This window comes from Peromyscus maniculatus, chromosome 4 (assembly GCF_049852395.1).
Source record: "Peromyscus maniculatus bairdii isolate BWxNUB_F1_BW_parent chromosome 4, HU_Pman_BW_mat_3.1, whole genome shotgun sequence".
NCBI lineage: Eukaryota > Metazoa > Chordata > Mammalia > Rodentia > Cricetidae > Peromyscus > Peromyscus maniculatus.
In genome coordinates this window covers 77,534,223-77,547,391 of record NC_134855.1, presented here as the reverse complement: position 1 = coordinate 77,547,391, position 13,169 = coordinate 77,534,223, and the positions used below count along the sequence as shown (strand labels likewise).

Here is a 13,169-nt window from a genome sequence, read left to right as displayed (position 1 = left end):
AACCAATAAAAACACACAATCATGATTGAGAAAATACAATAATGGTATATTACTAATATATGGTTGAGTCAATTTATTTTCTAAGAGCTGTGTTAAAATATAAACTTTGCCTGCCCCCATTTCTTAGCATTTGTGCTTCTACTATTAAAATTACCACATAGGATCAATAATCTGCTGCCAATATTGAGAATGATGAAAACTAGAAAGTTGGGTTTTGTAGGAAGTAAGTTGCCTGGGATGTGACTGTGGAGGATATGTCTGGTCTGCAAACATTCCTCCTTCTATTTCCTGGCTACCATAAGATAGCCAACCTTGGCTCTCCACATGCTCTTGCCATCTTGTCCTTTACTCCTCTCCAGCAACTGTGGAACTAGCATATCATGAACTGGAGGTAGAAGGCGAAACAAGTCTTTCCTACTTTAGGTCATTTTTCTCAGATATTTTGTCACAGTGACAAAACACTATCTAACATGTTCCCTTTCCCAGTGCACAAGGACATGTGTGACCAGTTTCATGTTTCCTTCTGTTTCTCTTTCCCCAACGCTCCCCCTATTCATTGTGCTTTAGCTTCAGTGGCTTTCTTCTTGTTTTCAGAAGTCTGATTTTTACCTGGTTGAAATGGCGTTTGCTGCTTATTTTTCTGGGATGTGATGCTTCTAGACTTTTCTGTAGCCAGGTCCTTTAGATCATTCAGGGCCCTGCTCAAATGTCACTTACTTGGTGAGGCCATTCATGATTCGCCTCTTCAAAGCAGCTTTGCATCCCCAGCTCCACAGAGGATATTAGCTATATCCTCTTCTTAGTAGTTAGCACTGTCTAAGTGAATACAATTCTTCTGTGTTCATTTATCTTAAGACTACACCGTAAGCTTCATCAGTAAAGGAATATGTTCTTCATTGCCAAGTATTTTATCTCCTGAACTTGCTCCAGTGAAAATTGAGTGTTTGTGGATGTCTGAAAAATCCTTCACAGAGTTCATTTGATCCTCATAATAACCCTCTGGGTAGACACTGTTATCGATTATTTCAAGGGTTGATGTCTTCATATTGTATGTCGTAGAGCCTTGCCAGATCTATAATGTGTACTTAAAAAAAAAATCACTGTTCTCATTTTATAGATAAGGGAACCTCAGAGTCCACAGAGGTCAGGTGTCTTTTCTTAATGCCATGGTATATGTAAATAAGACTTTAGTCCCACATACATCTATTTTAAAAACAGTTTTTAATAAGACTTTAGTCCCACATACATCTATTTTAAAAACAGTTGTCTATTGTGATATGCAATAGACAAAATCCATGTGTATTTAAATAACAACATGATGATTGGATATATGTATTCATGTGAAATGATTCAGTTTCCTGGCTCCCAGCTCTTTACAGAGTCACTTCTCTATTGGTTGTTTCTCTGGTAAGAAATGCTAAAATGAAAAAAAAAATTAGGTAGTGTGACCTTGAGAATGGTACCTACTCAGCCCATAGCTTATAAAGAGGATGACTAGAGAGGGGTCCAAATATCTACTCAAAGCTGTCTTTATTTATAAACAACATTGTAATGAGGGTTTGATTCGTGTAAGAGCAAAAACAATGTGCTGGCAGAAGAAGGCTAAAAATGCCCCCCTTTAAAATTTTTGCTTATAGCCTTTGTCCATTGTTTTCTTCCTTGGTTCTTTCCACCCAGCCAAACCTTACTGCCATTTGCTTAGTAAATAGCAAGCTTTTTGAGTATAAGGCTATGTTGATGGTGATAGTGAATAGTCATTGTCTGGTAAGTTTTATATTTCACATCAAATTTAGTCTTTGCCGCTTGTTAATATTGTGATCCTAGAGAAGCACTTAGTTCTCAGGTTTCTCATGTGTTAAATGGATATAGAAACAGTATCTGTCAACAACACAACTCCTATACCTAAGGTTCTGGGAACATCATGGAAGAGGAGGAAAAAAGTTGTAAGAGCTAGACAACCAGGATTCCTGACAGCAGTAGTGTCTTATAGACATGACAGTGATGCTGCACCATGAAATTTCGACAATATGGTTACATAAAAAAGATCTGCGCCGGGCGGTGGTGGCGCACGCCTTTAATCCCAGCACTCGGGAGGCAGAGCCAGGCGGATCTCTGTGAGTTCGAGGCCAGCCTGGGCTACCAAGTGAGTTCCAGGAAAGGCGCAAAGCTACACAAGAGAAACCCTGTCTCGAAAAAAAAAAAAAAAGATCTGCATAATGACCACACCAATAATATGCCAACAAAAATGGCAAAATTTCTCAAGACCCCAACTCTAGATGAAGAGTTACAATCATCTAGTGGCTGCTGAGGGAAAGAGAATGAGTTTTCTCCAGGAATTAGCTCCTTAATAGATTATTGAATCCTAATAGTCAATCTTAAAAAATGTGTGTGTGTGTGTGTGTGTGTGTGTGTGTGTGTGTGTGTGTGTGTGTGTGTGTGCATATAACAATAACAGTTATAGAAGATGTCTTGAATTTGAAAGGGATTATAAGGGAACATGAAGGAGTTGAGAGGGGAGAGGCACATGTGGAAATGATATAAATACAGTACCAAGATATAAAATTCTCACTGACAACACCAAAATGATCTACTGTGCTAGCTAGTTTTTATGTCAACTAGACACAATCTAGGATCACCTGGGAAGAAGGAATCTTAATTGGGAAAATGCCTTCATAGGATTGGTCTGTAGGCATGTCAGTGGGGTGTTTTTTTTGATTGATGATCGATGTGGAAGAACCTAGTTCACTATTAGCAGTGCCACCTCTTGGCCTGTGGTCCTGGTTGTTATAAGAAAGCAGGTGGAGCAAGTCATAAGGAACAAGCCAGAAATTAGCACTCCACCATGGTCTCTGCTTTGTTTAGTTCCTGTCTTGAATTCCTGCCCTCACTTCCTTCTATAATGGACTGCAATGTGGAACTGCAAATGTGATATAAACCCTTTCCTCCCCAAATGGAATTTGGTCCAGGTATTTTATCATAGCAATAGAAACCTCTCAAAGACACTTCTAGTTGTTAGAAGAAATACCAAAGCAGTATACAACAATGCCTATTCCAGTATGTAACATGTATTGAGTGTTCAAGCAATAATTAGCTATTACTAGTTTTTATTGTTAAACTCTTAGCACCCAAACATAGATCATGGAACATAACAAACATCTACAAATATTGACTAAATAATACAGAAGCCACACTATCCTCTAGGTATTTGACAAATCCTAAGAGATTTATCCCTTTTATCATTTAAGTTTTAAAGTTAAAGAGCAATCAGGTTGCCCCAAGTGCACAGGATGTGCTTGATTACACATCACTTATAGGCGAGAGGTACGTCCGGATGCACCTTTGAATTTCTCTGCTTACAGGCAATATAGAAAAATGACAGCTTTCCATCAACAAGAGAAACGAGATAAGAGAGTGCACCTGGATGAAGACTGAGATCATCTGGAAAGAGACTAACAATGGGTAACTTGGCCTAAGGGAAAAAGGCTAGGTTTGAGGAGAGATGTCACGAGTCAGAAGGATAGGTGGCATCTGCTGTCTCCTTTTGGGTTTGCTGCTGTTGAAGGGGGATCCCAGCATTCTTTCTGCTTGCTAATTATAAGGAGATGATTAGGGAGTCTTTAGAAAGAAATGAAGTTATCACTTCATAGGCATGTGTTGTTTATACAGATAGACTATACAGTTTTCGAGTTATCAGTTGTAGCACTGTGTTTGAATAAATCAGAGGTACTAAAATGTCCCTAATCATGTCAGAAACAAGCATGATTTTGCTGTCTGTGATCTTGTTAATGCAAAGACAAAATAATCATGGAAAACATAAACATATCAGCAGTGAGAAGTTCAGAATACAGATCTTTTTTCTCAATCTCATATGTTTATCAGTCATTTTATAGTGGTTATTATGTCTAGATTTCTTTCTCTTTACATATGGGGAGTCTTTTTCTAGTTGGATGATAGAAGAACATCAACTATCAGTTAAACGACACTGGACAATTTCATTTTGAAAATGTTAATAGTTGGGCAAGTGACATGAATAGACCAATCTTGAAAGGAGAAATCAAAATGACTGTATATGAATATACGAAAAATGCCTGATATCTTTAGTTATTAACATGTGCAAATCAAAAATTTGATGAGCTGTTCCTTTACTTAGGAAAGACTATTTAAAAATAAGAGCATGTATTGGTGAGGAGATAAGTTTTCTCTGAGATGTAAGATAAATGGTTTGAAAACTGAAAATGAGATGAATTGAGAGAAAATTGCCATTGAATTAGATGTGTACTGTTCAGAAGAGTGGAGAAAATAAGAAAACTCGAAAGGATGCTGTACTCTGATTGTCTGACATGGATCTGCAACCTATAGAGGGGCATATGGTTTGCCCAAACAAAGTCACCTGTGTCCATTTGTAGTTCATTGCTCTAAGAATGTTCTTCCAAACAAATGAGACCTTGAAGCCATGCTGAGATTGCTAGATGAGCTTCTGGTCTTGTTTTCCAGCCTTTTCATTTTTAGATCTGTCCCAGTGTCACAATCCAATCCAAACTCCTCATACTCTGCTGTCCATTTGACTTGCCTTTCTCATTGGATAGATGTCTGATTTGTTGTTGTTGTTTTGAGACGTGGTTACACAGTGTAGCCCTGGCTGGTCTGGAACTTGCTGTGTAAATCAGGCTAGCCTCGGATTTAGAGAGCTATATCTACTTCTGCCTCCTAAGCACAGGGATTAAAGGTATGTGCCACTACATCTAGTGTGACTTCTTCGATCCTTGCTTAGCAGAATATGGCTGAATTTTCACGTAACATCTGACTTCAGTGGCTTATTTTCAGACTACTTTTAATAGGATTGTAGTTCTCAGATGTTAAATAAAACTTGATTTTTATTTAAGAATTAAAAAAATACATTGTAAAGTCATACTCTTCTGGCTGACACAGAATTAAAAAGGGGATGACAGTGGATGGTGAGTTTTGGGGTAATTCCTATTCTTTCACTTGCAGGATCCCTCATCAGGGAGTGATGAACACCCAGTGCTGGGAGCCTTTGCCCCACTTTCTGAGTATCAAAAGGGAGAAAGCCTTTCTTGGTCCTATGCTGCAATTGGTTAGGGTTTAAGAACAACTTATTGAGGGTATAGGAATTAGCATCAACCACCCCTAGTGTCTTAGTTACAGTGCTAAAGTGAGGGTAACCTTGCTTTCAGTGTTAACATTTTGTTTGAAAAGACTCCTTCCATTTACATTTTATTGAGGCCTGTGACAACTCTGGCCTTGCTGACTGAATTGAGTTTAGCCACCAGATTGCAGGAGCTATGCTTGTGGTGAACAGCTTCTTAAATGACTAGTGATACAGACATGCTGATGTTGACATTCTTGTATACTCTTTCCCTTTGAATGTGGGCTGACCTTATCTACTTACATTGAACAAGAAGAATTCTACATCAGAGGCGAGAAGATGTCACCTCTAACATTAAGCTACAAAAGATGCTAAGTTGGTGTTGTTCTGATCCTACTTCTCTCTTCTTGCTCAAATTAATCTAGCTCCTGTGTTGTAGGCTGTCAAGGAGAAATCTTTATGACAGAGAGCCACAGGATGCCACTGGATGGCCACTCACAAAAAGTCCATGAAGGCCTGAATCCTGCCAGCAGCATGAGTGGTCTTGGAAGTGAACCAGTTTCCTCATAAGCCTTGAGATACTTCAGCTTTGTCAGAAACCCAAAACTAGTATTGTGCCCTCATTTCTTGTGCCAAAGAACTCTGAGATAACTGCTGTTGCTTGAAGTAACTGGGATCTGCAGAAAATTGTTAACATAGCAATAAATAACATACAGTGTCTTCTCAAAGAGAACGTGCACATCAGCCACTGCCTTGTCCTTTTTTATTTTGGTCTGGGTGAATTTCTCAAAGTCACCAGGGTCTCAGAAAGTAGCTAAGAGGATGGAGACTAGAATTATCTATTTTTGTCCAATTTTGCTTCCTTGTCACATGGCTTGTATTCAGGACTCCAGCCAGGTTCATTGAATTCTCATTCCAGTATTTAACATAATCCAAAATTAATGTTTGGAAAAAAGAATACAAACTCTGCCCCTTTTTTTCTTCTTCTACCGTCCGTGTACTGCCTGTATCCAAGTCAGACCACAGCATTGGTCCACCTCCTTAGTGCAGTCCTGGGACGTTGCCTTCATTGGAGAACTTGAGCACCTCCTGGCCACTTGCATGGAAGTATGTCAGTGTTATCAGTTGTCCATCACAAGTCCTGCAGAGAGAACTGGCATTTCTGGATTAGAGACAGTTGAGCTATTTATCTTTTATCAGATAATTTAGGCTTCATGATGGTAGCAATGCACTTCATGAGTAAGCCACCTACTGAAATGTATTATCCAGAAGTTGAAAGTACCTTCTCAAGACTAAAGTTGAAAATTATCCCTTAAATTTTAATAGATGATACAGTCATAAATAGAATGAGTGTGTTTCTAAGCTTTTGCAAAATCATCATAAACAAACCACACTACCAGTTTGTTGTTGTTCAATGGACTTCTGTTGGAAGTTCTGCTGGGTTCAAGGCTAGGAAGTAGGTCTAGTTCTCTGGAAAGCTGAGTAAATGCCTTTAATAAGCAAGAGGGATCATGGAGCACATTGACTTCCCCATTTTGCCTTGCTGCTGGGAAACATTTTTTTTAAAGATCAGTGGTAAGAGCTACCCTTAGCTTAAATTCCATATATATATATACTCTTTAAAAAAGGATTTAAAAAGTTTTGTGTGTGTGTGTGTGTGTGTGTGTGTGTGTGTGTGTGTGTGTGTGTGTGTATGCAGGTGCCTGAAGAATCCAGAGGAGGGTGTTGGATACCCTGGAGCTGTAGTTACAGGTGGTTGTGAGCATCCAGTGGTGTGTGCTAGAAATCAAACTTGGGTCTTCTGTGTATGTTCTTAATGCCCAAGTCATTTCTCCAGCCCATTTATATGTTTATTAATTCATATTTGTTTAATTTTCTTTTGTCAGTTTTTCATGATTTTATATAGTTTTGGTGTCTTCCTGTTTTAAATTAAAACAATAATATGCAATGATTATTCCAACACTTGGAGAAAGGTTTTATTTATTTAAGCAAATGATTTTGTTTAGCTTTTAAAATTATTTAGCTTTCTGTGGTACAAATGATGCAGTTATAGTGGAATGAAAGTTCTTACAGTGGTCATGTCAGAGGTAGGGTGACAGAGCCTCCTGTGCCCATCTCTGATCCTTCTTGCTTCTGTGTGGGAACCTGGTGGCATTTTTAATAGAGAGATCCCATTCTAGGGACCACACTGCTTCTGCCTAAGAGTTCTTCCTCTATTTCTACAGTTTTGTGATTGGCTGACCTATTTTGCATCCTTTAACACATGGTTATTTTCTGCTTAACCAATGAGCCACACTGTTTGCAACCAAGAATCCTAAACAACACAAACTTACAAAAATATATACCTCTACTTTCTCTAAAACAAAAAATGATTGAGTTTGATCAGTATAAATATCAGCTAACAGCAAAGGATGCACACCCTTACTAACAGTATTTCCTTTAAGATCTCCAAAATATTCTAACCTAGTTGTACCTGTTTGCCAAATTTTGCTTATGGGACTACCAGGTCGTGACCTTTGACACTCAAATTGACTTGTTGTGTTTGATCTCTCTCTCTCTTTTAGTATTTGAATATAGAGAATCACCTGGTTGCTACATTTTAAACTCTGTATTTTCCATCTATACATTTTTGTCATCTCAGTAGAATGACCTGTGACTTTGTGGATGCCCTGGAGTCTGAGATATTTGATTGTACTCTTGCATGTTATGGAGTGGTCAAAATGGTCCTAAATATGAAAAGAATAATCTTGAGCATTGTTGGCCAATCCCAGGAGTGTGCTTCTCCAGCAAGTGCCTCTCTCTGTGTCACAGAGAATGACTGTCCAGAAAAACCCTGTGTATATCAGGTGTATATTAGTGGTCCCGATATTCCAAAAACTATGACTTCTTTGAAAATACACACAAAACTGGGAGCCCAGACAATATTTCTGATCCTAGGATACAGCAGAATCAAGTGTTCAATTATAAGTGACATGCCTGAAAGTTGCAGCTAGAAGTGTGATCATGAACCAGCTCTACTGGCTAGTTTTCAGAGTGGCAGGTGTCTGTGATGATGCCCAGGAGAAACACATCTATTTCACCCTTCCCTTTGAGAGCTGTTTAGACTTAGTCCTTTAAAATATGAGATTCAGGATTCAGTTCTCTGGGTCTCATCCAGAGATAAGTAGCATTTTAAGCCAACATTTTGCTTGTGGCTTGAAAAGTGTATTTGAACTGCATTCTGTTTGACGATTTATGTAGATTTGCCTCATCTTCCCAATGGGATATCATCTATACAGCCTCATTAGCTCTAACAGACCTTTTCGTTTTCTCAGAGTTCTGTGATCTCAGTGTTACCAAACTCATTCTTGCCACTCTAGTTTGGGCATGCTGTTGTTTTGTCCTATAAACTGCCCGTCTGCTTCCTCTTCCGTTGGTTTGGTGTATGAGAAGTAGAAGGCAGCATTCAAATCAACAGTGGGGCTAATGAGTCTGGGCAACAGCATCTGACAACTGGGAAAGCTTCAGACCCCAAATGCAACATTTTCCTTCCTGACACCAGCAATCCTGGAAAGGTTATTGTGCTAATGAAGGATTTCTGTCATGGGTCCTTGAACATGGTCTAGATAGTAATATGCCACTCAGATTTTTTTAATCCTATCACTAAAGTGAGCTTCTTTTTTTAATGATAAAGTTATGTTTGTTCTATTTGTTCTAGATAAAAGTTCTGGAATCTTTGAGAAAAGGTTATTCCAAACTCACTCTCTCTCTCTCCCTTTCTCTCTCCCTTTCTCTCTCCCTTTCTCTCTCCCTTTCTCTCTCTCTCTCTCTCTCTCTCTCTCTCTCTCTCTCTCTCTCTCTCTCTCACACACACACACACACACACAAAGAAAACAAAATCCCACAAACAAAAAGAAGAATGATAGAATCAGTGTGAAAATAAAAGGAAAGGATAATGATTGTATAAATAAGAAAATGGTCATAGTCTTTCATAGTTGGTGTTTAAATTTCTTAGATGCAAAGGAAGATGGTCATTTGAGGAATCACTTTCCAAGCACAGTGCTGATTAAGAGTTATGGATTGGGAGAACTGGAAGAAGATTTTGGAATAATCTTGTCTTGTATTGGCATAGAAAGTTGCCAGGGAGTTGAAAACTTTGACTTATTTGCCAGAGATATAGTCAAGACTCTCAGGTTTTGATACTGTCCAGTAATTGCATATAAACAATGTTTTTCCCCAAATACACAAATTATAATAAGGCATATAAAGTAGAGATAGTAAGAAATTGACAAAAATAATTAAACAGCAGCTATTGTAGTATAGGATAATAGCAGTTATTGGGAAGTGGTTCTTCTTTTAAAGTGCCCTGTTGTCTTTCTTCTTGAGTTAATGAGTGATGACCTTGCCTACATGATGAAATGAGATGAGATGACTCACAGAGGCTTTGAGACACAGTATTACCTATTATATGAGGTTTACCAGATACAACTAAGATACTGAAGTAACTAATGCGATAACTGAGAGGGCTCTTCTTGACCAAAGGACTTATACAGAGTGGATACAATGGACAAAATAGTGATTTATATCCCAGATGGAACATAGTGAATTGGCACTAGAGTTTATCATATCATCAGAACAGTATATAAATTTAAACTTGTAGGTCTAATATTTTCAGATAACTGCAGGGGTCTGAAGTCTGAGAAGATGAACTCATAGACTCTGGTGGGAGGCATGACTACTGTAGAAGGAAAGATGAGACTCAGGAGTGGCATGAAGGCACTTACCAGTTATGGAGAAGGCAACAGCAAGCTTGTGTTGAGAGTAAGGATCTGGTAAATCAGCCTGGCAAGGACAGTGGAGAGACTTGATGTTACCATGTTCTTTTTCACTGCCATAAGGCCAAGCCTTGGAAAGATAGAACTGCAACACAGAGTAAAAAGGTGACATAAGTTTTAAAAGTGACGAAGTCCCAGAATAGGAATCATATCTCTTGACCCCTTGACCTTTGGCCTAGTTGACAAGATTTGATGCTTCTTAGAGGATCTCTCACTTCAGCTGGTGTCCTAGCCAGCTAAGTTTAAAAGCGGCTAGGGGAGATGCTCAGGCAATAGACATGTGATAGTGTCCTTGGCTCCCTTTAGCCTATATTGGCATGTAGGATATCAGGAAGTTATTTTGACCCACAGTCCCATATTATTCTGGTGGAAGAGTTCCTTAGGGATGTGAAGTGGACTACAACTGAGTGTTCGTATCACTGACATCAATCACAGATGGAAGCCAGTGGGCACTGACTACCTGACTCTCATGTCCATTCCAGTGGTGATTCCAGTTCTCAGATTTTGAAGCAGCTATAGTGAACCTATGGAAGCCATTTGAAGCAGAATTGCACAAACCCTTTCCATCCCTTCCCATGATATCACATCACACTACACTGTCATGTACCTAGAGATGGGAATGGGAAGAGGTGGCAGAACTCACCTAAAAAAGTCAATTACCCAAAATAAATGCAATTTTGAACTAAAGAGACCAGAAGCTCATAAGAAACAATTGCTTTTCATAAATGAATGAATGATCATTTTCTTAAAAGAGATGAATGACCTCAAGAAAAAAAGAGTGAAGGCTAGCCTTTCTTATATTGAGTAGGTCCATGAGCTCTGGGCATTACCTACGTTTCCATCTCTTTGAATTCACATACATCATCTTTCCACCTAAGTCCTTTGAGTGGTATGTCTCACTTTTGAGCCAATACCGTTTTCCAGGTTGGTTGCTCACCTTCTTTGCTCTATTTCTGTGTATTTATGATTATTATCAATGAGAAAGAAATAGCAATCATCATTTTTAAACTGAATATCTTATATGTATGTCACATGATACTGTCCCTGAGACTCATGCTCTGGATCCAACAAGAAACTTAGCCAAGTCTAATAAAATTTCAGGGAGAGTTAAGAGAACTGAACAAGAGTTGGAGAATTATCTCAGGAATAGAAACAGTGGTTTAGAGGAGGACTGCTTATCAGAACCTAGTTACATCTCTAGGTACAGAAAGAACCTTTGCTAGAGGAAAGATGTGATTGCTAGCTGTGGTCTTGAATAGAGTAAAGCAGGTAGCATACTCCACACCTAGACTCTTCTTGCTTTCTCATTTCTTGCTTATAATGTCTGTCAGTCAAATGACCTGGATACAAGAAGATAATAGAGCTTAGGGGGTGGAGTCCATAGAAGTCACCTACATGGAACACAGAGCAGGTGGAGAAGAATGGAGAAGGGGATGTCTATGAGGACAGATGGAGAATATCCAGTATAACTTTGTCTATATATTTACTTTGGGTAGAATTATTTGGGATTTGAGCTCTGTCATGAATACTCTATGTGACTAAACAGATTATTTTGATTTTTCTGTAAATTAGTTCCCTCTTGTGGATAATGATGGCAATAATAATCTATATCTCATTAAGTTGTTTTGAGGGTTGGAGTGATAATGCATGAAGAAAATGCATCATACAAACAGACATAGCCTCTGTTTAATAAACATTATTACTTGATGTTCCTGGGCATTTTTTTCTGCAGAAGGACAGATGAAAGTATCAGTGGTTTCAGGTTACTGCAGAGAAACCCTTAGGCTTCATATGCAGGAGGATGCCTTTCTAGGAAAATCCCGATGAGAAGAATAAATTATCCTATACAGCACTGGCTTCATAGTTTATCCCACTTCTGTTACAAGCCTGTTGCCGTCTTCTTGAGAGGAGTATTTTGAGAAATCTCCTTCAAAGAAAAATAATTAGTTGTACTGACTAAACAAAACTTACATTTTCCAATTGGAAATGCAATGATCATTTTAGAGTCTTAAAGCTGCCTATATGTTCTAAGGTTGGGGTGTAAAACAGAAAAATAACTGGACCTTCACGTTACCCCCAAATGGAAACTGCTCTCCACTCCCACTTGCTTTTCTGGATACTGTGGTGTACTGCCTGGGTCTCCTGTTTGCCTCTCAAGATGAGGCATCTAATCTCCCAGTTTCTGAAAATGTTGGTGATACCTGCTTCCAGTGCCTTCCTGTTTGGAAACTGTCCTTAGCTGAAGAGAGCCACCTCATCTTTCAGTGGCTATTCATGTTTTATGAAAATATTGGCTTCTTTGCCTCTGCAAACTCTTTAAGAGTTCACACGAGCTCCTTGTCCTCTGGATGACAACCTTCTTTTGTGACTGCATAGCATTTGCCTCTTCTTCCTCCATATGCAGACCCCAGTAACACAACAGAGTTCCTGCTTGAAAATCTTCGTCTTGTAGTCCGTTCCAAGAGACATGCTTCTGGAAGTCTTTGGCCCCAAGATTCAGTATTTATAAACCTCCATTCCAGTTGTGAATATTCATCAAGCATTTGTTGAGATGAGACCTGACTCTTTAGTACTTTGTGTATAGGGTGTTAAGATTTTCACAGAGGTCACTACTCAAGCCCCTAGGACCAATACACATGGTCAGATTGGTTGTAGATACTTTATTTTCCTCCTCATGTGCATCTACCCACACCACATTCTCTATCAGAGAATGTCTCTTTCTAAGACAGAGGAGAATTAAGCTTTAGTTTTAATGTGGTCAGATTCCCACAGAAGGACATTTCCTGGAACCAGTTTCACTTGGCATTTTTTTTGCGAAGGAATTACATATCCCGGTTAACTGGCCCATAGGCACTAAAGCTCCATCTGTACTCTTCAAGTGAATCTTTGAGTTTGTGCCAGGTTTTATAGTGTTAATGAATGCTTAGTGTTCCTAAGATAGAAATGTCCATCAGAGTGATTCGTAAAATGGCATTGCTGTTGCCTTATGGCCTAATGTGACTCATTAAGAGTGTGACTTTGTTTAAAGATTGTTTTAAGACATGGGTGTTTAGTATATTATATTATTATTGTTATGAAAATATAGCTCCATTAACAAATTTTAGCTTAAAAGCTAGCAATGCTTTGGGAGCCTACACTTGTAGGACTTTGTCCAGCTAAGGGACAAGGGACAGTACTTCAGTCTTGCCAGCTGGTTATTGCAGGTGTATCAGAAAGACAATTGCCCACAGTGAATGCCTTAGAGTATA

General features: G+C 38.8%; 1 pseudogene; it reads right to left on the bottom strand.

Annotated features, from left to right (window-relative positions):
• Positions 1-12,088, bottom strand: part of LOC102910153 (small ribosomal subunit protein eS17 pseudogene) — an 88,936-nt pseudogene extending 76,848 nt beyond the window's left edge.
• Between the last annotated feature and the right edge of the window lie 1,081 nt (positions 12,089-13,169).